Below are 27,514 nucleotides of genomic sequence, written 5' to 3' on the forward strand. Positions count from 1 at the left end.
GGCCCGAAACCTTGTTTAGTGCCGCGTGCCCCACTTTCCCAGGACCACGGCCCCTGGGGCTGGGCGGGGGTGGAGGGTCCCTGCATTGGGCAGGCTGGGCGGGCGACCCTCCCGGCACCGCGTGCGCGCCCGCAGGCCGGCCTGGCGGGCAGCCCGCCCCCTGGGGGCGCGGCTAGAGGCGCCTCGCCCACCCTCTGCTGTCCCCAACCCTACCCCACCCATCCGGGCGGCAAGAGGGAGAAGGGAAAACGGAGACTTGAAGAAAAAGTGACAAAGACCAAAGCCAGAGGCTGTTTCCGAGGCGATTTTCTTGCACTTTGAACAGAAAAGATACACGGTGTACATTCCTCTGAGAATACTCATCCTCAGTGCTCCATTTTTAACCTCTTTATTGAGATCTGACTCGCATAAACCAAACCATTCATCCAATGTGCAATTCAGTGGTTTTTACATTCACGGGGTGGTGCAATCCTCACCGCAATCAATTTTGGACCGTTTTCCTTTCTGTAAAAAGAAATCTAAACACATTAGCAGTTGCTCTCCACTTCTCCTCTCCCCTCCCCTCAGCTCCTGGCAACCTCTAATCTACTTTGTGTCTGTAGAGATTTGACTATTTTGGACGTTTCATGTGAAGGAAATCGTGTATCATGTGGGCTTTCGCGGCCGACGTCTGTCACTTAGCACGATATCTAGGTCCGTCTATATTTTAGCATGCGTTGGTACCGTCATTTCTTTTTATCACCGAATAATATTCCATTGTGTGGATACAACACATTTTATTTCTCTGTTCATTAGCTGATAGACCCTTGGATTGTTCCCACTTTTTGGCTGGTATGAACAATGCTGCTATGAACATTTATGTATAAGTTTCTGTGTGGACATATGTTTTCAATTCTCTTGGCTATATTCCTGGGAGTGGATTACTGGACTATATGATAACTCTAAGAGTTCAAGGAACCGTCCAAGACCTAATCTGAGATATTTGGGGAAGAGGGAGGCTGGACCAGTTCAAAAAGCGATTGAATAGATCTGCTGAAGCCCAGGATACATTACCTCCCAGGTGTTGACAGAGAATCTTTTATACAGAAAGCCTGCTATACGGTGACCTAAGAGAGGAATTCCTCGCTATATTGAGAGGAATAAGACAAAGTTCAAGGAGGGCTCGGTCCAGTGAGGACATCCTCCTGCCAGTGAGAGGGACACAGACATCCCAGCTCCCAGCACTAACCCTTTCACAGAGAGGGCAGAAGTCCACAGCGGGGGCCGGTTGCAGTGGGGGTTCTGGTGAGTGCTTGCAGAGAGCGCGGCTTTGCAGCTGAAATAATATTTGCCTCCACCTCCAAGAGAATTTGCAGCAGCCAGCAGGGGGGATCAGCATGGGTTCAAGGCCAGCCATGTGAATGCCTGATCACTTGGCAGTGGTGGCAGGGGAACAGGAGTGGGGGAGACAGGCCTGAGAACAAACTGAGGCTGGACTTTGATGCCATGCTAGGAAGTCTGGACTTGACCCTTTAGGCCCTGGCAGCCACCCCAGGACTTGGGGCTGGGCAGGTTGGTCAGCCCGTGTACTGGAGCCATGCCCTTGAAAGAGGGGAGGCAGGGAGGCCTGAAGATGGAGGTTTGGGTGGAGGCTACCACCAGAAGAGAGACTGGAAAACCTGGAGGCAAAGAGCCAGAAAAGAAGGTGGGGAAAGCGTGGAGGAGGCAGGTGGGGAACAATCACAGGACCATGAAAAGCGGGAGGTAGTGAGGGAGATGGAGAGCCCCCTGGAGTCAGAAACATTTTAGTCATTTTTTCCTAGGGAGAAAGAATGGCAGTGACATTGGTAGTACCCAGGGCACATCCAGATGCTGAAGATTTACCTGTGTGTTTCTTCCAACTGAGCTACAATAAGGAAATAGCTTCACATGAAAACTCAGATTCTTTTGGTTCAGGACAAAGCCTTCACTCTCCATCTCTGTGGAGTCGGGGTGCGGTGGGGGTGCCCAGTCTCTAATGGTAGCCCAGTACACAGGATGCCCCCTTAAGTGGCACACATCACCCCAACCCCACGCCCAGCCCCACATTTGCAACCTCTCCAGGCTCTTCCCAGATGGCTACTTAAGGGCCACCCTCAGTCAGCAGAAGTGTGAAAAGGAGTTACTTATCTCCAAGAAGCTGATTTTTTTCTTCCTTTTTTTTCTTGTTTCTCTGTTCCTGTGCCTCTTCCCTCCATCCCCTGTTCTGTAAGAACTCAGAATTCCAGCCACCCAGTGTCTCTGTAGGACCCGTTCCCAGGGTGGTGTCATTTCTCCTCAAGCATTAAGACCCTGTGTCGGAGCCAGCCGACAATCAATCAGGTCCAGAAACCTGTGCTGCAGGACTGAGAAAAGAAAGACAAGACTAAAAGATGGGGTTGAGAGGGTCTCACTCTAAGCCCGCAAGACGCTAAGCCAAGAATGGACCTTGAGTTTATTTTCAGCAGTTAATTTATACAATTTCAACTAGCTATCTTGTGCATTCCTGCACGTAGGCATAGATATTGTTTTAGGGCTCATTATCTCGTATATTGTTCTATAGATTAACATTGTTTATAGTACTCATACACTAAAGTTAATGTTCCCGCATATCAAGATCACTAACTAAGATAATTATTCAAGTAAACTGAGACCACTAACTTGTATGCTGATTGTATCTCTCTGTTCTAAGGTCATCAGTGACTTAATAGCTCTGGATGTTCCTAGAGCTTTAGAACACCTGGTGCATTCTTCTTCAAAGGGGTGGCGGGACAGAGATTGTCTTTGCTAGATCAATCTCAGAGCCTGATGCCAGCACTTTGGGATTTTCCGTCCCATTCTATGCTTGGCAGTCCTCAGGTCATGAGTGGCTCCCCGCACCCTGGGCTCTGGCACAGGTTGGGGGGTGTTGCAGAAAAGGCCCTTGACTCAAGTTTTCAAAGAAAAAAACATTCCGTAAAGATGGTTGGAGACAGAAAATCTGGGCTAAGGGCAACAGAGGAGCAAGCCAAAGAGCTTCCAGGATGCTGAAGCTCTTGCTTCAATTCACAGCACATTCCTTACTTGCCCTTGAGGAATCAAGTTCAAGGTCAGGGAGGACTGCTAGTGCAAAGGCTCTGAAGTGAAAAAGAGCACGATGAATTTCAAAAGCATGGATAATTGGGGCAGGTGTGGGGGCGGTTTCAGACTTTGATATTTTTTCATGTCACCGTCTTCCCAAGGAATTCTTGGAATTAGCCCAGACTGCAGAGGTGGTCAGATGTCGGAGTGGCCCTGGTTCCCATCCAGGCATTGTTCCATATTGCCAGAGTGTGACAAGCTTGGCAGCCTGCAGTGACAAGAAAGCCAAGTTCTGAGCTGCGTGTACAAGGGCTATCCTGGCTGCCTCTGTGCGTTCTACTCTGACGACCTTCCCCGCAGTTCACATTTATGTTCAGCTTTGTCTGCAGCCTCTTGGGAATTGGATCATTTCATAATACTACAACATTATGAAATGTTTAGGCCTCAGGAAACCTAAGGGATTTGACATACAATTAGATAATAACAGTGGTTTTAAAAATAGCTAATGGATTTGCATTACTCTTCTCTTAGTTGATGGTTAAAATACCCGTAAAAACCACAGGGTCAGATTTCTCTGACTCATCTATAAGTGGTTCCTGATAGTTTTCAATAAAGATTAACTACATCAAAGCTGCAATGAACGCAAGTTTCTGATCCAAAATAGATCTTTTGTCTAATTTCATCCAGTTTAGTTTCAGAACCAAAAGCTAATTTAATTAATGTTTATATGAGCTTTAAAAGTTATTAACAATAGTGCGGTGCATTGTGATGGTCATGGCCCCCACAAACGGTGTCCTGCGTCCTCGCCCCTTTACAGTGTGACTTTGCTGCTCTTCCCTAAATCAAGAGGTGGGACCTCATTCTCCACCCCTTGACTCTGCGCTGACCTCTTGACTTGCTTTGGTGGATAGAGTGCGCCAGAAGTGACATTGTGCAATCTTGGACACTAGGCCTTAAGAGGTATTGTAAATTCCATTTTCAATGTCTTGGAACAGCCAGAGACTGTGTGGAGAGAGAAGCCCCACCAGCAGCCCAGCCAAGGCCCCAGGATGTGAATGAGGCCATCTTCTACTCAGCATCTCCACCAGCGGTCTGACCCCGGGTAGACCAGCAGAAACTGGAAAAACAGTATCTCGTTGCTTTAAGCCTCGAAGTTTTAGGGACATTGGTTATGCACAAGAGATAACTAATACCACTGGTATCCTAAATGGTGATAGAATGGAGTCCTTTTCCTATAAAAACAGACCTCACTCCTAAAAATGAGATGTTTCCTCACTTTCCAGAATTTAAAAATAGCTAATGGATTTGCATGGTAAGGTAGAGTTTTCACCTTTGAAAGAAAGAAAGCAGAGTTGCTCAAAAAAGCCTGTGAATTTAGGTTTGAATGCCAAAATCTAATCATGTTTATCCATATTTTAAACTTAAGTTTTATTATTCAGGCTAAGAGCTAGTTAGGGGGAAAGAAAAATACACTGATAAATGGGTTTCATGATGCCCTCTCATTTGTCTTGGCCAGTGCTTTGCTGACTTCCAACTCGAAGGAATTGGAACCTGCCCTCTGTGCATTTGGCTTTGAATTAGCAAAATCGTGCTCTTTCTGCCCTCTTTCCATGCTGATACCTCCTTCACAGCAGCTCTCACTGCACTAGTAGACACTGCGTTTCTCAACCTGACATCATGACCTTTCTCTCTTGCAGGAATTTAAATTAAAATCTATCACCAGATACGAGGTTCATTTGCCAGATGTGGAGACAGAGGCTGAGATGCGGAGGTTTGCAGCAAAGAAAGGTTTGTTCAGAAGACAGTCAAGCGAGGAGACTGGAGAACAAGTCTCAAATCTGCATCCTCGAAGGCTAAGGGCTTAAAACATCTGTGGGATAAAAAGTCAGGATGTCCTGGGCTGTGGGGAAAGATATGGGAGACAAGAGAAAGGTCAAGGAATCGGTGTTCTGAGAAGGAGTGTTTTGAGTTCCATGCTTCTTCTCACTGCCTGACAATCTTGTGTGGCCTTTCTACAACAGTTCTATCAGCAATGCAATACAACTGACCCCTGAAATATGAGGAGGTTAGGGGTGCCAGCCCCACTCCCACCCCACCCTGCTGTCAAAAATCCGCACATTGAGAAACAACTCACCCAAGGGCAGGAAGCTGAAACTGTGGATAGCATCAGGACTGGAGTCCTAGCTCTTTTGATTCCACATGCTGTGATCTCTAATCAAACACAGACTTTTTCCCAGACTAAGTTGTACCACATGGTACAAGAGTTTCAGTGAAGGAACCAAGTAATCAAATATAACACCACTCATGGTGGAACATCTAACATTATGTACCTGCTGATGAACTAGAACATGAAGTTCTTCAAACAACCTATAAACACTCTTGTCAAAAATGTTGAAGTTCATCAACCCTCTAAACTTTCCTGTAAACTTCGAGTTCACAGGAAATACAGGGGAGTGTAATTAAATGGGCACTGTATCAGTTAGCTATTGCTGAGTAACAAATTACCCCAGAACTGAGCTACTTAAACAACCATGAACAGTAATTCACACAGTGGTCCAAGAGAAAGCTAGGAGAAAGCCACCATGCCTTGTGTGACCTGGTCTCAGAAGGCACAAGTTGTAAATTTTGCCACATTCTCTTTATTGAAAGGGAGTCAGTAAGTACAGCCCACACTCAAAGGGAGGTTCCACCACTTGACATGGGAGAATTCAACAATTTGTGAACATATTTAAAAATCACTGCTGGGGTTATTTGAGTTTAAAAGAGATAAAGAAACCAAAAGCACTATGTGAATCTTGATTGGATCCTAGATTTTTTTCAAAAGTCATGTAAGTGTGTTAGCATTACTCAAGTAGACTTCAGGACAAAGAATATTGTCAGAGGTAAAGGGAACTATTTTATTATGATAAAAAGATTCTCAATAGAAAAATATAAAAATCTTAAGTGTGCATCTCGTGAAAAGAGCTTCAAATACAAGAAGGAAACATTGACAGGACTGAAAGGAGAAATAAACAAGTCTACAATTATAGGTGGTGAGATTTAGATGAACATTGCTCTCTCAGGATGTTTATTTACTGATAAGAAAAAGTAAACAAAAATTAGTAAAGGTATAGACAACTTAAATAGCATTATCAACAAATTTTATCTAACAGACATTTACAGATTGCAAGAAAGAAAGAGAGAGAAAGGAAAGAAAGAAAGAAAGAAAGAAAGAAAGAAAGAAAGAAAGAAAGAAAGAAAGAAAGAAAGAAAGAAAAGAAAAAGAAAGCCAGCCAGCCAGCCAGCCAACCAGCCAGCCAGCCATATAGGCCATTTTGAGGACAATTGGAAAAACTTGAATATGAAATAAATATTAGATGAATTAGAGAGTTATTAACACTTTCCATAGCCGTGACAGTGGCATTGTGGTGATGTGGAAGAAGGTTTTTATTGTTAGAGGAGCACACAAGAGTATTGAGCGATGACATGTCATGATGTCTGCAACTTAGTTTTAAACAGGTCAGAATAAAAAGAGATAAAACAAATGAGACAAAATATTAGAACTTGAATCTTAGTAGAGTATAAATGTATTCCTTATATTAATTCTTGATTTTTTCACACTTTCAAAAATTTTCACAATAAAATTAGATAAATATATTAGGATAGTTTGGTGTCAAATTAGGGGTGAGGTCAGATTCAAGGCTGAGGAATTAGATTGTCATCCTTCGTTTGCCCAGAAGGAAAATTGGAACATCTACTTTTAAATAAACACTTTTCCTTTGTCTCGTATTCCTGGCAAGTGAGTACCACATTAGCTTCAAGGAACTCTCTTCCTGAAGAAGACACAGGAAGAAATACCTGACATATATTGTGAGGCTCCCTCTGCTAAACCAGACAACAAGGCCGCTTTGAAGACACTCAAGAACGTAGGAGAAGTGGAGCAAATCAGAAATGGGTGTCAAGGAGAAAAGCTAGTGTAACTTACAAAAAGAAGAAATTCCAGGGCCTTCGGTGAAAGTCTCAGAAGGAAGAAGGGCGGAGAGATGCAGGTGGAGAAGGAGAGCCCCTCAGACTTCCAGCCTAGGATTTCAGGAAAACCACCAAGAAGCCTGGAAGAAAAGCAAGGGAGTATTGTGTTTGATGTCAACAAACAAAAGATCTCAGGACGATGCCGTTGTAGGCAGAAGGAGAGGGCATCCGGAGGGAAAGAACCAGACTTGGGTTTCTACCATAAGAGAAGCCAGTCGAAGCCTAAGCCATTTTGTGATCTAAGCCTGGCTAATGTCTGCCCCTGAGGAGGCCAGGGAATTCACTCCATCATATTGGAAACAATGCATCAGTGGTAAAGACTCCCGGTTCTGTTCAAAGATAAAGATTAGTCATAACACACATTCTTGAGCCCTCTTGCAGGATCCAGACCCCCTCCAGCACTCCACCACCAGACTAACTGGAACCTAGGGAATGATGATGCTGACCTCTGCTGACCTTCAAGACTGAATCAACTAGAGCCTGGACTCTGTCAGTCTTTGCCCCAGTTCTATGCTGAATTCTCCCCTGCTCAAGCCCCTTCATGAATATGCACACACCACCCAAGCTCCTTCATGAATATGCATGCACCCTTGGCTTAAAACTTCCCCAATGTTGCTGTTCAGGGAGACATTGCTTTGGGCAGTATCCCCATGTTCTTCTTGCTGCAAATGATAAATCCTATGCTTCCCTGCTCCTTGGCTTGGTTGTGTCTTTTGACTTGACATTTTCCAAGAGGAGAACCCACTTTGTGGGTAATACCTTCAAAACAAGCCTACCTCCTCTACTTTAGAGTACCCAAAGGAAATCCTGCATATTAGAATCTGAGATTAATGATAAAATAAGTTAATAAGCATTATTTCAACATCCCATAATGATTTAATAAATGAGTGACACCAAAACATTTCATCCATTTGATAACATGTGGTGTTATTTTTAGCAACTAGATATTGATCTAAAAGTCACCTTTTATTGAAGTACATTAGAAGCAAGCAGATAAAGTCAGCATACGGGATTACAATCCAATGGCAAGACTATTCTGGATAAAAGAATGTTAAGAAAAAAGAGAATCTCAAAACTTGGAAATAGAAAAGGGAGGACTTAGTGGCCTGTTTTTTCAGCATCATGCTGGGGGGCTTTGTCTAACATGCTATGACCATGTGTGCTCCTTCATTTCAGGCTATTTAAGATTAATTAAAATGCTTTACAACTCCATGAGAAAAGGTGATAACATATACAAAACAGATAGTGATGCAAATGATTCTTATCTGCTAGTAACTGAGATTAATTTTGTCTGGTAAAGATGCAAATGATTTCTGCCTGGCAGCAAAGATCATCAAAAAGGTTTTGATTATAAGTTTTATTTTCTTGGAGGTTATTAACTAGTTTCTTAAAAATCTAACTTAGCAATCATTTTCTAATGCCTATAAATACTCAGTTTCTCAAAGTTTCTTTTAACCAGCCATCTTGTTTCTTCCCTCATTACTGTGTTAATTAAATATTTAATATCTAGATCCTTATGTTTATAGGAGACTCAGGTTTTGCCTTTTAAAAAATCCTACTTTGAAAACAAACTTGAAAAACATAAATCAAATGCAATATATGGACCTTGTTTAGATCCTGTTCTCCAACAAACCAGCTGTAAAGACATTTTTAGGGAAATGGAGGACATTTATAAGTTGGTCTAAGTATTAGATAATATGAAGGAATAATTGTTAATTTTGTTAGATGTTAAGATGTCATTGTGTATGAAGGAAAAGATTATATATGTGTATATATTTAAGTTATTAGTTATCTAGTGCTGCATAACAAATTAGCCCAAATTATTCTATTTTAAATGTAGGTTTTATTATTATTTAGGTATGTCAAGTCTAGTAAGTCAGATGACTATCATTTAAAAAATATATGTTTTATACACATACATCCTAAGAGAAGGGAGTTCACCAAACCACACCACACCACAGGTGGGCTACATGGGGAAGCACCTGGATCAGTCAGGAGGCAGAAGGACTGAGGGGAACATGTGGACAGGAGCCTTTATTGTGGTTTCTATGGGAAGGAACAGACAAGGCAGGGAAAGCTGGCTTAGAATCGGCTGGTCTGGATAATTGTGGTGGGTTCTGGGGCATAGGGACTATCTCCAGTTGTCTGGTACCTGGCCACATGGTGACTAGTGCAGGTAGACAGTGGCCCAGAGTGTCAGAGCCCGATAGAGCAGGTGGCTGGGGTGTGGGCTCTGGGGTAGTTGGTTTGCTTGTGAAAGGCATGTTCTTTTTTGTTGTTGTTAATTTTTAATTTTTATACAATTTACAGTTATTACAAAATATTGGCTATATTCCCCGTATTGTACAGTACACCCTTGTAGCCTACCTTATACCCAATAGCTCGTACCTCCCACCTCCCCATCCCTGTATTCTCCCTCCTCCCCTCCCCACTGGTAACCACTAGTTTGTTCTCTATATCTGTGACTCTGCTTCTTTTTTGTTATATGCACTAGTTTATTGTATTTTTTAGATTCCATATATAAGTGGTATAATACACTATTTGTCTTTCTCTGTCTGACTTATTTCACTTAGCATAATGCCCTCCAAGTCCATCCATGTTGCTGCAAATGGCAAAATTTTGTTCTTTTATATGGCTGAGTAGTATTCCATTGTGTGTGTGTGTGTGTGTGTGTGTGTGTGTGTCTATGTGTGTATCACATCTTTTAAAAAATATTTTTATAGACGTATAGTCAGTTTACAATGTTGTGTCAGTTTCTGGTGCACAGCACAATACTTCAGTCATATAGGAACATACATATATTTGTTTTCATATTCTCTTTCACTATTAGTTACTACAAGATTTTGAATATAGTTCCCTGTGCTATACAGAATAAACCTGCTCATCTATTTTATATATAGTAGTTAGTATCTGCAAATCTCAAACTCCCAATTTATCCCTTCCCACACCTTTCCACGTCTGGTAACCATAAGTTTGTTGAGTTTGTTTCTGCTTTGTAAATAAGTTCATTAGTCTTTTTTTTTTCTTTTAGAGTCCACATTATACGACATCTTCTTTATCCATTCATCCATTGATGGACACTTAGGTTTTTTCCATATCTTGGCAGTTGTAAATAATGCATTGGGAGGCATGCATCTTTTCAAATTAGTGTTTTTGTTTCCTTCAGATATATACTCAGGAGTGGAATTGCTGGGTCATATGTTAGTTCTATTTTTAGTTTTCTGAGAAACCTCCATACTGTTTTCCTCAGTGGCTGCACCAGCTTACATTTCCACCAACGGTGTAAGAGAGTTCCCTTTTCTCCACATCCTCACCAACATTTGTTATTTGTGTTCTTTTTGATGATGGCCGTTTTGACAGGTGTGAGATGATATCTCATTGTGTTTTTGATTTGCATTTCCCTGATGACTAGTGACGGGGAGCATCTTTTCACGTGTGCAAGAAAGGCACATTCTTTCCCTGGGAATTGGTAACCGTGGGAGAGACAGTCTTTCCAGGGTCAGCAAGGCCCCAGAGATCAAAACATCAGAAACACATGGTTAATACACATAGTGACTTTAAAAAAATGTAGTATTTCATACAGCTTCTGCGAGTCAGGCATCTGGGAGTGGCTGTGCCAGGTGATTCTGGTTCAGGGCCTCTCAGGAGGTTACCATCCGGATGCCGGCCAGACCGCAGTCATCTGAAACTTGACTGGGCTAGAGGATCTGTGTCCAAGATGGCCCAGGCGGCTTGTTTTCCCTTTGTTGGAAAGAAGCCTCTGTTCATTGCTGACTTTGGCCAACAGCCTCAGTTCTTCACCACATGGGCCTCTTCATAGGGCTGTTGGCTTCTCCCAGAGAAAATGATCTAACAGTGCGAAAGAGAGATAGGGCACACCTAGAAAAATACATTAATATCAGAAGTGACCTACCACCGCTCCCCCGGTGTGCCTCTGCTCAGGCAGACTCACTGTGGTCCGCTGTGGGGGAAGGACTACAGAGAGTGCACACCCCAGGAGGTGGGACTCACTGGAGGCCAACTTGCAGACCGCCACAGTCCCCCAAAGATTCATACCCTTTCTACACACGGAGTATAGTCCACCCCTTCCTCAGTCCCCGGGAATTTCATCCTATTATAACATCTGCTCAGTATGCAGAATCTCATAATGTAAATCAGGTCTGGGTCTTATTGTAGTTCCTTAAATCCAGTTCTTCCAGTACTGTTCTTCTTGACAAATTATCTGCCCACCAACCCTGACCAAATCAGTCAGCTCGGGCTGCTGTAACAAAATACCACAGGCTAGGGGCTTACACAACAGACATTTATGCCTCGCAGTGCTGCAGGCTGGAAGTCGAAGATCAGGGCACCAGTGTGACTGAGTTCTGGTGAGGACGCTCCCCCTGGCTTGGAGCTAGCTGCCTTTTACTGTATACTTACATGACAGAGAGAGCGAGAACTAGTTCTCTGGTCCCCTTATAATGGTCCTAATTGCATCATGAGAACTCCACCTTCATGACCGCATCTAAACCTAACTACCTCCAAAGACTCCACCCCCAAATACCATCACGTTGGGGGTTAGGGCTCCAACATGAACTTGCAGGAGACACAAATAGTCAGTTCGTAGCACCCTCCTCCACTGAACACACAATGGGACAGGCGTGGAATAACCACTCTGGGCCCTTCTGATCAAAAAGGGAGAATGTGAGAGCAGGAGGAAGTCGCTGGTCCGAATCGACCCAAGCAAACGCCATTAAGTTCCTTAATTAGGGCTCGAGGCTTGGAAGCCCTGCTCCAAGGCTCCCAGCTGCCCTCTGGGCTCCTGCTTCTTCCCTCTGAGTCATCCTTCCTTTTTCATGAAAGGTATCATGTGTTAGCAGCTGAGTAATATTCTCAGCCTGCTTCCTGCTCGGAGAATTCTGAGGGTCCAAAGCCCTCTTTTAACTTTGTACTGTCTCTGTCTCTTTCAGCCCAAGTAAGTGCTGATTCTGTACGTATCATTCTGATTAAACTTGTATGAATTTTCTGCGAATCTCTCTGGGATGTACCCCATTAAACAAGGGCGACACCCACAAATCTCTCTGAGATCAGCCCTTCCGCAGAGAGCGGAGGGGCGATGGGCCAAGCTTCCTGGGAGCACTAACCTTCGATCTGAGAGCGTCTCAGTCCATCCAGGCTGCTACAATAAAACATCGCAGACTGAGTAGTTTAAAAACAACAGAAATTTATTTCTCACAGTTCTGGAAGCTGGAAGTCTTGCCAGAGTGGTTGGGTTCTGGTGAGGGTCCTCCTCCAGGTCGTTGACTTCTCCTGTGTCCTTACGTGGTGGGAAGGGCTAGCCAGCTCTTCGGGGTCTTTTACAAGAGCACTAATCCCATTCAGGGGGGCTCTACCCTTATGATCTAGGCATTTCCCAAGCACCCCACCACTTAATACTACCATGTTGGGGGTTAGGATTTCGACATGTGAATCTGGGGGACACACAAACATTCAGACCACGGCAGTGAGGCACACGTTAAATCTCTTTAGAGGGCCGTATGTCTGACAATAGTACTCTGGGGTATGGCTTTATAGCTTTCTGAAATCTTTTAAAACTGATTTACAGGCACACTCTAGGGTTTATCTGTGGACCACAGTTTTCCTGGCAGGGCCCTGAATTTGGATTTTTGCTTGGAAGCCATTCCCTAATACCAGCACGATTTGTCATCTGGCCGTCGGGTCCTAGCTCCTTTGTGCTTAACCGCCCTTCCGTTCATTCCTCGCTCTGCTCTGACATCTTAACAGCTGGAAGAAACCAGGCTGCCCTGGCGACCTCCTGGCTCTGCATCTCCTTGATTAGATCCCGCATTTACTGAGGCATCTTCTTCCACCCACATCACTTCCAGCAACGGATTACCAGAACCCCCTTCCTCCAGTTTCCAACAGCACTGCCCTCACTTTCCTGCAAGCTTTTACCTGACTCTTCAAAAACCTTGCCTCTTTTATTAACAGCCTCCTCAAGGTACTTTCAGCTTTGACCAATACACTCCACAAAGCCCACCGCCCAGAGCCAAAGCCATTTCCACATTTTCGGTTTCTGTCACAGCCCCCCGTCTGCAGGTGTCAAAGTGCGGACTACTGTAATGACTGTACTCTCCGCTTAGCCCCAGACTTGGCTGCTTAACAATAGAAATTAGTATTTTGCACAGTTTCTGAGGATTGGGAATCTGGGAGTGGCTTAGCCTGTGGTTCTGACGTGGGGTCTCTCAGGAAGCTGCCGTTGAAATATTCCTGGGGGGTTGTGGTCATCTGACATTTGACTGGGGCTGGAGGGCCTGGGTCCACGAGGCTTTCTTTGCCACATGGGCCTCTCCGTGACCTGGCACCTGACTTCCCCCAGAGTGAGTGATGAGAGGGAGAGGGAGAGAGAGAACACAAGATGAAAGCAGCCACGATGTCTTTTGTAACTTAATTCCAGACAAGACAGACCATCACTATTTCTGTATTAGACTGATCACACAGACCAACCCTGTACAATGTGGGAGGGGACTCTCATAGCTGTGAAAGCCCAGAGACAGGGCATATTAGGGGTCATCTTGGAGGCTGACGACCACACAATTATTTAAGGGTGAAATGTCATGTAGTCTATAATTTACACACTTCAGCAAAAACAGAAATGAATGCACTCCAATGTTCAAAGAAACACTATATACAATAGCCAAGACATGGAAGCAACATAAATGTCCACTGACAGATGACTGGATAAAGAAGTTGTGGTATATTTATACAATGGAATACTACACAGCCATACAAAAGAATAAAATAATGCCATTTGCAGCACATAGTTGGACATAGAGATTGTCATTCTAAGTGAAGTAAGCCAGAAAGAGAAAGAAAAATACCATATGATATCACTCATAGGTGGAATCTAAAAAAAAAAGGACACTATGAATTCATCTACAAAACAGAAACAGACTCACAGACATCGTAAACAATCTTTTGGTTACCAGGGAAAGTGGGTAGGAAGGGATAAATTTGGGAGTTTGAGATTTACAAATGTTAGCCACTATATATAAAAATAAATTTTAAAAGTTTCTTCTGTATACCACAGGGAACTATATTCAATATCATGTAATAACCTTTAATAAAAATATGAAAATGAATATATGTATGTATATGCATGGCTGGGAAGTTATGCTGTACATCAGAAATTGACACATTGTAACTGACTGTACTTCAATTTTAAAAAAACAGAAATGAATGAAGCAAATTTAGCAAAATAGTAACAATAATTCTACCTAGGTTTGGCATATGTGGGAATCTACTGTGCTTTTCTTTCTATTTGTCCACATATTTGTAAGTTTTCATAGTAAAGAGTGGAAAAAGAAAGCTAATTTAGGCATTCTGTCTTGGAGGGGTACAAGATGGCTCCCTGGCTGAAGAATCTTCTGGAAACCAGCTGTCTTTTCTACCCAGCCCTCTGACCTGCCTCCAGCAGCAACGCCCGCTCTGCACCCAGAGCTCAGTGCTTTCCCAGATGACTGCCTGCAGCGCATTCACGGGGTAGGGCGTGAGCAAGCAAGCCCGACAGAAGACCTGCAATCTGTTCTCCCTCAGGTATCGCTGGGAGATGTTCTCAAACACACCAGAACTTTTTCTGATTTTGTTCCAAAATTTCTTTAGAGGAACAGTTCCATGGGATACTTTTCCTGACCTTGCCTTCAAGGTCAGGGTTAATCACAGGGCTTGAGCTGAGTCAGCAGTCTTGTTTAACTTTGCCTTTGCCCCGTTTGTTAATTCAGCTTGGGTTCACTCAGTCCCTGGAACTGAGTTCCTTATTTCATAATAAAAAAATAAAACTACCTTGGAGGGATAACCAGCTGTCATCCTGCTGAGTCACAGCTCTTTAATTTATTAAGGAACTCTGTGAAACCCTAGTATTCATTTACGCTGAGTTTCTACAAAAATGGAACTTAAAAAAATTTTTTTTTTAGAGCCAGGGTTAAGTATTAACTTGTGTGATGAATTTTCCAGAAGAGTTTGGAACTAAAATTGGTGAAGGTGAAAACTGCCATTTTGTGCGTTGCAAGCAGTTTGTGCCTTTTAAGATTGAATCAAGAATTTATGTTTAGAGCTGGTCGTCAATTTGTTCTGGGAGATAACACTTTCAGTGACTTCTTTTACTTATTCAGATATTTTAAAAAATATCTACCCATTATTTTGGAGAAATCCCAAGGCAGTGAAATAATTCAACTGCAGATGTTTCAGACTGGCACGTGAAGGACTCTTTTTAATGTGGAACCAACATATCTCTAGCGGGATAACCTTTGCACCTTTGCAGTGGGGAGGACTGGAGGGTATCCAGGTACGGTGGGGTGGTTTGTTGATGTGCCCACTTGGCTAGGCTGAGCTATACTTCCTAGGATTCCCTTTTATTGTATGTTTCCACTTTGATTGAGCTACTAGGGATATTTTATCCTGAGAGTTGCACCTGCCCTCCTCCAGCCAGGCTTTTCTTGCTGAAACTATAACATAAATTTATGGAAGATTGACACTGACATGGCCTCTGTAAATTATCTAATTCAACTGGGTCCTAAAATTGTTCCATCCTAAGAGTCATCTAAGGAGATTTCTTGAAATATGAATTCCGCAGTGCCACCCCTAAAGATTCTGGTTCAGTAGGTCTTAGGCCAGGACATCTGAATTTTACAAGTTCCTTAAGCGGTTTTGATGGTCAGCAAAGAGGGTTTGCTAGTCACTGTGATTCTGGTCTGGTGATTCCCAAAATATGGACCAAGAGCATCAGCTTCATCACCCAGGATCTTGTCAGACACATAAATTCCTAAGGTCCCCCATGGACCTCCTGAATCAGAGGCTCTGTGTTTGGGGTCCAGCACTCTATGGTTTAACAGACTCTTCAGGGAATTCTGATGCACACTGAAGTTTCAGAGCCAAATCTAGTGTAATCCCTCATTTTACAGTTAAGGAAACCTGAGTCTCAAGAGAAGAGATACATCTTCCATTTAGTGTAAGGAGTTAGGAATAGGAGGTATCCACGCATTGGCTCAGGTGTTTTAAGGGCAAAACAGTCACAGCCTCTGCCTTGAGAAATTTCAGGTTACTACACTTGTGAAAGCAACGTTTTCATCAACTAGAAGATAACACATGATCCAGTGACCCTGTTTGTAGTACAAAATGCCAAAGGAATCTTTTTTAGGAGCACAGATTAGGGAAAATCAAGAGTTGTGGCACTTAAGCAATCTTCATGGAGAGGAATTCTAAAAGCTGGAAAGGATTTGCATAAATGGAAAGAGAGAGGGCAGCCCTCTTCCCCCAAGTGGGAAAACCCGCAGGGAGGAAGGGGAAGGGCAAGGAAGATTCCAGCCAGGCTCCTGGGGAAGGTGCAAGTTAAGACGAAGTGTAGACTGTGGACTGTAGGAGGGATGTGCGAGATAGTTTTAGGAAAACAGTTATAAATTGTTTTTGATTGCTGTGGCAGGGTGCATTTCATCATCTAGGGCTGCCTCATAAAGTGCGAATCCACAGCACAGCTCTGCCAGTTGAGACTGATCCCGAGGCAACTTTAAAAAAACTTATTTTAAGTACATACATAAATTTAACACCAGGCTAGCAAACTTTGGCAAGGCATAGAGTTGTGAATATGAAATCCCTCATATTAATGTGTTAATAAATAACTTAGTAATGATGCTTGGGGATATAAATTTAGCAAATAGAGAAAATGATGTATAATCAGTCACATCTAGTCTTTCCATGTAAGTGGTACTTCCACGATGCTGGAAGATGCTTCGGAACAAACAGTCTTATAGAAACAAGTTGTGTTTAATGGAAACTTAGAGGTCACCCCTCCACCCACAAGGCTATCTAATTCTTGTCTTTCAATATTTTGGAGCTATTTTACAACCTGTAAGTCGTAGATGATAGACAAGCAAATTCTGTTCTGGCTGATGAGGTTTAATTGCCCTCCTTCCCCATCCTGTGAAAATATGCCTATTTTGCCTCCATCTGCATTTTCATTTCAACACTCCTTTACTCCATACCTGCAAGCGCTTTTTAGAAAAGCTTTCTTTTGAACCGGTTTTAACACCTGCCTGGCTTTCTCATTAATTAATGAGTATTATAAAATCCATAACAACTGTCATTTTTACATCTGTGTGAGCATCAGGATTTTACCTTTTCCTGAAAAATCACCCTTTAACAGATTAAGTCTCACAAACCTTACCACCCTGGTCTTTTTTATATTATGGATTTGCCATCTCTCTGCAGAAAAGATCTCTTTAGAAAAAGGTCACCTTCAGTCTGAAGTCACACATTTTCCAATTAGAAATGTCTTAATTAATAAGGTTCTGTCTCTCCGGTCATAAGAATTTTGCTTTAATTATCGTGGCATCAGGACACTGCGGGTCCTTTTCTTGCTGTCAGTTCTTTTCCTAATCAACATTTCTTCCTGTTGCCTTTCTTAAACTTCCTCTGTAGCCAACTGAATTGGTTATCACAATCTTAGGTGACCAAAATATGTAGAGGGGATGAGGGGGAGGTGAAGTATGACTATGGAATCATTTCTTATTTTTTTTAAATAGCCTCATTTTGATTTACAATAATAAGCTACAGATCTCAGGAGCCAGGCACACATGTACATTTCACAGGCGGGCTGTCTCCATCCTCCGGACCTCCCTCCCCCCCTTCCTCCTCCCTCCTCCCTCCCCTCCCTCCTGGCCTCCCTCCCCGCCCCTCCCTGCGGCTCCAGCCTTCCCGGAGGCTGGGAATCCGGGACCGCCACTGGCCCGCGCGATCCCGCCGCCCTCCGTCACCGCGTCCACTTCCGTCCCGGAAGGAGGCGCCTCCCACTCGGACGCCCCTGACGGTCTGCCCCGGGTCCCGCGGGGCTGCGGCGCTGCCTCTCCGGCCCGGCCTCCTGCGCGCAAGGACGGCGGTCTTCCGGCGGCGGGACGAGGTACGTGCGCCTCGCGCGCCCGCAGGCGCGCCGCAGCCCGGCTCTGCTCGCGTTTGCGCGTGCGTTTGCAGGAGGCGAAGGCGGCCTTCGCCATGTGCACAGGCAGTGAACCTGTCAAAGTCCATGTTCTACGCCTGCTTTTCTCAAAGTAGCACATTGTCGTGGCAGAAAAGCCACCCCCGCCATCCCACTTCGGCATATTGTTTACCAGTATATTTTTAAAACATAGTTGAAATCATACTGTATATAAAGTTGTATTCCTTTTCCCCACGCAACACCATGTCACAAACCTTTCCTCCGTGTCATTGCTCTTTGTGACTGTTTTCCTACAGCTGAGCATTTCGGTTGTATGGTTTTTACCACTAATATGCAAGTGTGGGTGCAGGGGCGGTGAACGTATTGCGTCCAGAGCATTATCCCCATTTTGCAGCACATATCACGGATGGACATGAAGAGACGAGGTGCCGGGTCTAGGAGTATGACGTCCTGGGTGGTGGATACGGGCTTCCAGGAAAGACTGAACAGTCCCTTCTCAGCCATGTGGGTCAGGAGGCGACTCTGTGGCCTCTCCCAGGCCTTGCTAACACGGGGCACTGCGATTTAGGGTTACTTGCTGATGGAAATGCCACCTGTTGTTTTCAAAGCCCATTTAAAGTAAGGTGGTGAGAAGTAAGCCCTGTGGATATCCAGGGAAATGCCATCTAGGCCTCGCAACAGTCCAAGAAAAGGCCAAAGGCAGCAGCATGATGGGCAAGTTGGCGGGCCAATCCGGCCTCATCACGCTTAGCTTTCTAATTAATTAATGCTGTCAAGACCGGGTGCCCTATGGAAAATACAAGCATGATTACTGAAAAATAAAAATAATTGGAGGTGTTGATGTTCATAGAACCATCTAAGGATAAGGAGGACCCTGCCTTCCCCGCTGACCAATTGCCATGCAAGTTATGGTGTTTACCCAGAAAAGGAAAGCCCCCAGCCTTGGCCTGTAGCCACCGTCGTGGTCCTGTACTATCTCCCAGTGTCACTTTCCATGTCCTTGCAGGTGGTTTCCATTTCTAAATCTCTGAGGCTGCCAGCACTTCATTCCTAGATTTCTTTGCTTGTTACAATCCCTTTGCTTGTCAAAATCTGTTTCTCTGGAAAAAAAAAATCTGTTTCTCTGTTTCTGTTGGAAAATTTCCTTGCCTTGGGAAGTCTGACTTCCGAGTTATTTCAATGCTTGGGGGCATGGGAGCAGGAAACCATGATAGCTCAGCCGTACTTTACCACCTGTTTTTCACCTTCTGCCCTCAAGTGAGAAAGGGGAATGTTGTTCAGTTACACAGTTAAAAGAAAAGTTTGAGCCAAAGGCAAAATCATGACTCTAATGCAGATGTAAAAATGAACATGTGAAATTAACACAACATTGTAAACCAACTATAAAAAATTAAAAAAAAAAAGGCAAGGATAGGTATAGCTCAGTGGTAGAGCGCATGCTTAGCATGCACGAGGTCCTGGGTTCAATCCCCAGTACCTCCATTAAAAATTGTTTTATAAAATAAAAAAATGGGCATGTGTTAAAGATTCTATTTTATTCATTAAAGAGGAAACCAGGCAGATGTTTTAACTTGTTCAAAAAGAGAAGTCAAGAGGCACAAATTTGTATGCAGTAAAAGAATGCCCTCAGGAAGGTACATCTTTGGAGAGGAAGGAGGGTGCGGTAGCCCCTTGGAATCTGCAGATGAAACATGCACCAGTGATCCCCAGGGCCTTGACTTGTAATTTTGTGGAGGCATTTGCTGTGTGAAGCAAGGCTGGGGGGTGTTAAAGGAAAAATTATTCATTTGTGACCCTTGTTAAAAAACAGTCAGGCAGACCTTACTCAGGACCACTGTGACCACTCCAGTGGGATTTTGCAGTAGGAGAGAGACAGTGGCATCCACTCTGAATACAACAAGGAAAAGTGGGAGTTTCTAGCCAAGGAAAAGAGGGGGTCAGTGGATGGGAAAACGGGGGTCTGGCTAAGCCGACCTAACAGGATTCTTGTGGCAGACAAGCCAGGGCGATCCGACATCACCTGGGGGTGGAGGAGGATGAGGAACTGGGTCAGATATGGAGGGTGGGGGGGTTCTGCTAAACTAACTTAGCAAGAGTCTTACTAAAACTGGATGAAACTCAAGAGTCAGGGCTTAGCTGCAAAGAGAGTGCAGAGGATCCTGACTAGAATTCGGTAGGTCAAAGAGAGAATCTTTGTCAAGAGACCGTAAAAGTCAGTCTGTGGGGGATGGGGCTCACAGTCATTCACAGCGTGTGGGGTCTTGCATGCATGTTGTGGGGGAACCGTGTGCTTTAGTGCTGCATTCAGGGTGGCATCGCCAAGAGGGTCTCCTCTGCTGGAGCATGTCCTGACCATCGCTGATGTCATGAAGAGGACCCTGACTTCTGGAGGTGTCACTGGTGGTGACACAGATCTGATCTCAGGGTGGCTGGGATGTGTTGCCAAGCCCACCGGCCATGATACAGAAAAGCCCTTCTTGGTACATTTTATGAGGACCCCACCGTACATGTCAGAGCGGCACTCGCATCCCCTTATAGGAGGACACCTTACCATTCACAGTGACTTATAATGTCATAGAAGAAACTCTGTATTTCAGTGGAAAAGTATCCCTTCCGGGCTGTCTGATTCTAGCCCTGTTCATTGTATTGGAGCTGCTTTGCAGCTTTATGAAAGTCGGAGGTAACTAATAGGTTTGTGAATCCTGTCCTGTCTGGTAGAGAATTGATTGGCTTCCTCCCCTCCTGTGGAAAATTCTGTTTTGTCACTGTTTACAATTCATCTCAACATTGATGCACTCCATGTAAATTTGTGCTCTTTTCTTTTCTTCTTAGAACCGGTTGTAACATCTGCCTTATTTCCTCCTATCATATGAGTAAAATACAGTCCTGACCATGAATTCATTTTTATAACTGCATGAGTGTCATAATTTTACTTCAGAAAACTAGGTTTTAACAAGTGTGTTGTTTGGGAGAGAAAAAGAGCCCAAATCCAGAAACCTAGATACAGAAAACTGACGTATGGTACAGTCGGTAGTGTCCAGGGTATGTCTGCCAAGGCTCTTGCCCACCAGGGGCTAAAGTCCACACGCAGGCTGGGCTTGGCTGCCCTGTTGTGCGAAAGCTCTGGCAGGGGTCCAGCCTTCGTATGTGGCACCGCCAGGCCTCCCCTGCCACCACCCCTTTCTGCGGGAGAAAAACCTTTCCGGGTCAGTCCAGGGAGTGGCTGTCTTGGCTGCAAACGTTCCTTTTGGAAGTGGGTATCCATTGAAGGTGAAGTGGAAAGAGTCTGATTCAGGGCTGCTTATTTCCCATGGTCTGGCATCCTCACAGGACAGCCCAGGTAAGGGCCCGGCCTGAGGAATCTGTTCTCAACAAACAGTGGGCGGCCGGGGGGTGGGGGGTGCCTGGAATGTACTGCTGCTGACACCAGACTGTGCTGACTAACTGACGGTAGTTCTATAACGTGGCCGATGGAAGCGAAACCATGAACAACAGAGTCAGATTTTCTTTGATCAAATGACTAGCTCTTAATCTCTTTATTGAAAATTTCATCATTTTATTTCTAGTTTTGAACATTTAGAATATTCTGGAAAGTCTGAAATACAATGTAACAGCCACCCATAATTACATGATTTTACAAGCTATTAATCCAGATTTACCCAGATTAATGATATTAACCCAGATTTACAGGATATTAACATTTTGTCCTATGTACTTCAAATCAAAACTTTTTAAGGAGATAAAATGTAACAAATACAATTAAAGCCAGCAATCTCTATCCCCTTTACCTGCCAGTGACCACTGTCTCATGGCTTTGTGTTTTATTCCCGTGTATTAGACTTTTCCTACAGTGTATTTGTTAACAAAATATATATTATTGGCGGGGTTGTATTTACTTAGCATTAAAAAGCCATCATTGTTTATACAGCATTATGGTTTGGAGATTTATCGTATTGATAAAGATATATGTAGTTCGTTCATTGAACTGCTCTGCAATATTCTTTTCAGGAGTGTGTTAGTTTCCTATGGCTGCTGTAACAAATTACCACAAACTGGGTGACTTCAGACAACAGAAATTTATTCTCTCACTGTCTGGAGGCCAGAAATCTGAAGTGAAGGTGTTGGCAGAGCCTTGCTTTTCCTGAAACCTGTAGAGGAGAATCTTTCCTGGTCTCTCTCCCAGCTTCTGGCGGTGGCTTGTAGCAGCATGACTCCAACCTCTGCCTGTGTCTTCACATGGCTGTCTCTCCTGTGTGTCTAGCCTGTGTCTGTATCCAACTTTCTGTCTTATAAGGACATCAGTCATTAATTAGATTAGCACCTACCCTCATCCAGGATGGCCTCGTCTTTACCTGATTACTTCTGCAAAAACCCAATTTCCAAATAAGGGTGCAGTCGCAGTTTCTGTGGGTTAGGACGTGAATCTTTTTAGGGGACACAGTTCAACCCACAACAATGAATAAATGACAGTGTATCCCATTTCCACCCTCCCCCACCCCCACCATGGGCAGGTAGATTGCTTGCAATTGTTGCCACATCTTGGCAAGAACACCCTTCCATACCCACTGCAAGTGCGCGCGCACACACACACACGCACAGGCACGGGTGTGAATTTCTCTAGGGAACACACCCAGTTGCAAAGTGTGTTCATCATTGCCTTTGCCTGGCTGTTTCCCAGAATGTGTATCAGTTTACACTCCCGTTTCCCTACCTGGGCACCAACTCCTGGTGTTAACAGACTTATTGCCAGTCTGCGAGAGGTAAAATGGCAACTTGTTATTCTTAGTATCATTTCCTTAAATACCAGTGAGGTTGAGTATCTTTTCCTATGTTTATGGACCATTCAGGCCTACCCTTTTGTGAATTGCCTGTCTGTATCTTTGGAGCGTTTTCCTATTGGGGTTGTCTTTTTCTTGTTAATCTCTAGTACTTCTTCATATATTTTATCTAGATACTAAAGCCTCTGTGTTGAGACTAGTGTCTTCTTTTAGTCCCTATCTTTTCTGACTTTGTTAATGGAAACTTTTACATTGTGAAAAATTTTAATGAAAGTTTGAAAGCTTTTTATTGTGTAAAACCTCAAGCATGTGTAAAAGTTGAAAGACTAGTACAAAAGACACTCCGGAACCACCCAATTCCAACACTGTCAACACTTGGACACTCTCCCCCCACCTCCACCACCACCCACTAGGAAAGTCCCAGACATCTGGTCCTTTTAGCTGTAGGAACGTCAGCATGTAGCTATGAAAGATAAGGACTTGTTAGGAAAAAAAATCACTGAGGGGAGGGCATAGCTCAGTGGTACAGTGCGTGCTTAACTTGCACAAAGTCCTGGGTTCAATCCCCAGTACCTCCATGAAAATAAATAAATAAATAAACCTAATTACCAACCCCCCCAAACAAAACAAAACCCCATCACTGCAGGAACATTATTTCTCCTTCCCTGCCCCTCTATCTCCAGTAACAATGATTCTCCATATCATCAAATATCCAGTCAGTTCAATTTTCAGTTTATACGTTGAAGCAGTAACTGCCCCCCACCCTGCATGTGATGGTATTAGGAGATCAGACCTTTGGGAGGTAGTTAGGGTTAGATGAGGCTGTGAGGTTGGGGCCCCCGTAATGGGATTAGTGCCCTTAGAAGAGCTTACTCTCTCTCCGTCTCTCCCCACCCCCTGCCCCAAATCTGACCATGCTGACACCCTGATCTTAGACTTCCAGCCTCTGCAACTGTGAGAAATACATTTCTGCTGTTTAAATCCCCACCCAGTCTATCGTTTTGTTATGGCAACCCAAGCAGACACATACATATTTAATGAAATGAAATTTATTCATCTTTTCCTTTGTCATTCATGTTTTTTGGGTCTAATGTAAGAAATTCTGCCTGACTCCAAGGCTCAGGAAAAAGGTATTCTTTTGTTTTCTTCAAATAGTTTACTTTTCCTGCTTATGCTTCTCACACTGGACAGGATGTGTGTGGTAGGTCATGACTCAGTGCTGTGTTTTCCCACCTGGGTTGCTTGGTGTCCATCCCCCGCCAGCCTCCAGGAACCACAGTGCCCTCCTGCCCGGGTAATGACCTCACAGAGCCCAGTCTGATCTGACTGCGTCTTTCTGCCTGCACCCTGCAGCTGGACCTGGCTGGGGGACATGGTCTTGATGACCCCAACCTTGTCCCTGGTCCTTCGTCTTCCACTTCTCTTGTCCCCTCCAACCTCCTTGTTGCTCTCACTCACTCTCATTTGTTGACTCTGCTTAGTTCTCTGAGGAAACAGATGCAAACAGGAGCATCCACAGTCTCCAGCCAGGCTTCACCACCCACCGATGTTTGTGTCCACGCCCTGCGCCTTCCCTCCTGGGGCTGTGGGGGATCTGCCATTGGCCTCCCCCTCTGTGCTGATCCCACCCACCCTCACTAGAGACAGTCCCCCCCGCCAAGAGTGGTTTGATTTGCTTTCCTCTCTGTGGTGCCATTCTCATCCACATGCAAATCTGCTGACATTTCTTAAAAAAAACCAACAAACAACTTGTTTCCGTATCTTCCTTCCATTTTTCTCACTTTTTTTTTTTTTTAAGACTGGCTACAGTCCAGAGAGAGTTTTCTGTACTTTCTGTCTCCCAGGCTCTCCTCTCTCTTGGCCTGTCCTGTTCACCCTGCTCCTCCAAACCCGTTCTGGCCTCAGCAAGACTCACATTGTGCAGAGCCCCGTGGGCACCCTCAATGTGCAGCCCTCGGGTCTCCCCGCGGAATGGTGCGGATCTACATGCTTCCTTCCTTCCTTTTTTTTTTTTTTGAAGTTCATTTTTTGTGGTGCATATGCATTTTTTCCCCATGTTTCTTTTTTTTAAATTCAAGTGTAGTTGATTTCCAATGTTGTGTTAGTTTCGGGTGCACTGGGAAGTGATTTGGGTATACGTTACACTCTCCCTGGCTTGAAGCCCTTCCTTCGCTAGGCTCCTGGACACCACACCTGGGTTTTCTTCTCCTCTCACTGGCCAATCCTCAGACTCATTCCCTCATCACTTCTTACCTCCCTGAAGTCTCAAATGTTGAAGGACCCCAGGACTCAATCTTCTGGATTCTTCTCTTTATCTCTTCTTACCCCTAGATGATGTCATTCACTCTCAAGGCTATAAATACTGTGTCCAGCTGATTCTCATCATTCACCGGAGTTTTGTCCTGTAAAATCTCTGTGAATGCTGAACGAGCAGCTACTGGACCCCTGCTCCGCAGAGAAATACATCAGATTCCTGCGAGCCTCATGTCATGTTTCCCTCAATTGAACTGTGTTTCATTTGTGTTTCTGTAGGAAGAAACACAGTATATGTTTATTCTATGTTGTTGATTCGTGAACATTGAACTCATGGCCAGCAGCACTGTGACTCGTGCCTGAACAAAGCGTGTCTGACAGGTGTATTTCCTCCATAAGGTACATCACCACCTCCTTCTTGTGCTTAGAACACCGGACAGCACTTCGGCACTGCCCGTGGCAGCCGTTTTTAAACAATGAAATCAACAAAAAGTACAAAATTGCAAACGATGTGGCACTCAATAGACCACAAAAAGGACACTTGTTTACAGCATGAGAGCCAAAACAAGACAGGGCACAGCCTTGTTGGACCGTGGCTGAGAACGTGCACACCAGTGACTCAGATTTTTTTGCTGCTTTACACAGACCCACGTGTGATGCAAAAGCACCGCAAGTATTGATTTTAGAGTTAAAATACAGTTAGCAAGTAGGCAGATTCATGAACACAGAGTCTGCAAAAAGTGAGGTTCAGCTGTGTAGGCTACTAACTCTCAAATTCACATCTTCAGCTTGGACCCCTCCCCTGTCCACCTGGCTCATCTAATAGATTTCAAACTTCTTGAGCCCAGATTGAAGTCCCGGTCTCCTCAAACCTGCTCTTCTGGCAGTTTCCCTTTTCATTTAAAGACTCTCCATCCACCTCCAGTTGTTCAAGCAAAAGACCTTCTAGTCACCACTGGCGCCTTTTTGTCCAATACCCTATGCTGCCATCTGTCAGCAAAACCAGTTGGCTGCACCTGCAAAATCTATTCAGACCCTGACTGTTCTCTTTTCACCACTACCATTCTTGTTACAAGAATTTTAGAGGGAGGGTGTAGCTCAGTGGTAGAGCATGTGCTTAGCATGCACCAGGCCCTGGATTCAATCCCCAGTGCCTCCATTAAAATAAATAAACAAACATAATTACCACGCCCCGCCCCCGCAGGAAAGAAAAGATTTGGTTTTCCCTCGGTAGAAGGCTTCTGGGCAGAGGAATATTCCCCACTACTCTCTCTCCCTGATCTTTCTGTTCCAGCTACCCTGTTCCATGTTGTTCCCCCAAAACTGAAAGAAAGGAACGCTTATACTGATCACCTAGATTCAACAATTGCTTGCAATTTGCCGTAATTGCTTTCTGTTTCTATATGTGTGTCTGTGCATGAGTGTTTTATGAATGATTGGAGGGGAGACTGAAGATCCTGATACTTCAACCCTGACATGAGCACACATCTTCTAAAAATAAGGACTTTCTTCTGCATGACTACTCTCATCCCACCTTAGAAAATTAGTAATAATTCATATTATCAACTATCATCCATATTTACATTTTCTGTGGTTCCCCAGTTATCTCTTGTAGCCATTCTTAATTTGGAACCAGAATGGAGTCAAGTTTAACACGGTGCATTTTGTTTATTTCTCTTTCGTCTTGAGCTGTCTCACCACCTTTTTTTTTTTTTCTTTTCCATTGATTTTTGAAGTCAGGAATGTTTCCCTCTCTTTTATTCTGCATGTATTTTTCTGTTTCCAAATTTATTAGCATAAAGTTGTTCATACTAATTTTTCATGATCTTTAAAGGGAAAAATCTGTACTTTTATCGCCTTTCTCATCGCACATCTTGTTTGTTATATGTATGTTTATCATTCTTTCCTTTTTATTGATCAGGTTTGCTAAAGATACACCTGTTTTATAATTCTTCAAAAACTCAGATTTTACTATTGAGATGATTACATGTTTTTACCTTTATTCTTTGTTAATATGAAATTATTTTGATTGACATTCAAATTCTAAATCAACATTTCATTCTTGGACTAATAAAAGTTTTTTTGTGATGTCTTTACCTTTTTAGATATTACTGGATTCTATTATTCTATTTGCCTGTGTTTTTGCTTACTAAGACTCTTCAAAAAGACTTGATTTATATTGTTTAGAGATATTGGCTTGAATTTTTTTCTTATGATATATATCTGGCTTTACTATCAAGGTTATGCTGATTCTATACAATGAACTTGGAAATGCCAGTATAAGATTGATGTTATTTCTTTCTTAAATATTTGGAAAGATTAACTGATAAAGCTATTTTGTAAGTTTTAAATTATGAATTCAATTTATTAAATAGATATACACTTTAAAAAATCTGACTAAAAGATCAGATTTTAATCTTTTTCTGTTTTCTCTATTGTTTATTTTCATCTC

The 27,514-nt window shown here is 43.7% G+C and overlaps 1 protein-coding gene across 4 annotated transcripts in view; it reads left to right on the forward strand.

Moving 5' to 3' along the window:
* Positions 1 to 27,514, forward strand: part of CMBL (carboxymethylenebutenolidase homolog) — a 44,853-nt gene that overhangs the window by 5,464 nt on the left and 11,875 nt on the right. For 2 of the 4 annotated variants that reach the window (XM_015251701.3, XM_015251707.3), the window contains exon 1: positions 17,793 to 17,995. The gene's annotated coding sequence lies outside the window, so the exon portion shown is untranslated. Of the gene's footprint in view, positions 1 to 4,754; positions 4,846 to 14,438; positions 14,641 to 17,792; positions 17,996 to 27,514 lie in introns of those variants that run through there. The other 2 variants (XM_072958857.1, XM_072958859.1) reach the window with 2 other exon arrangements.

This window comes from Vicugna pacos, chromosome 3, assembly GCF_048564905.1.
Source record: "Vicugna pacos chromosome 3, VicPac4, whole genome shotgun sequence".
Lineage (NCBI taxonomy): Eukaryota > Metazoa > Chordata > Mammalia > Artiodactyla > Camelidae > Vicugna > Vicugna pacos.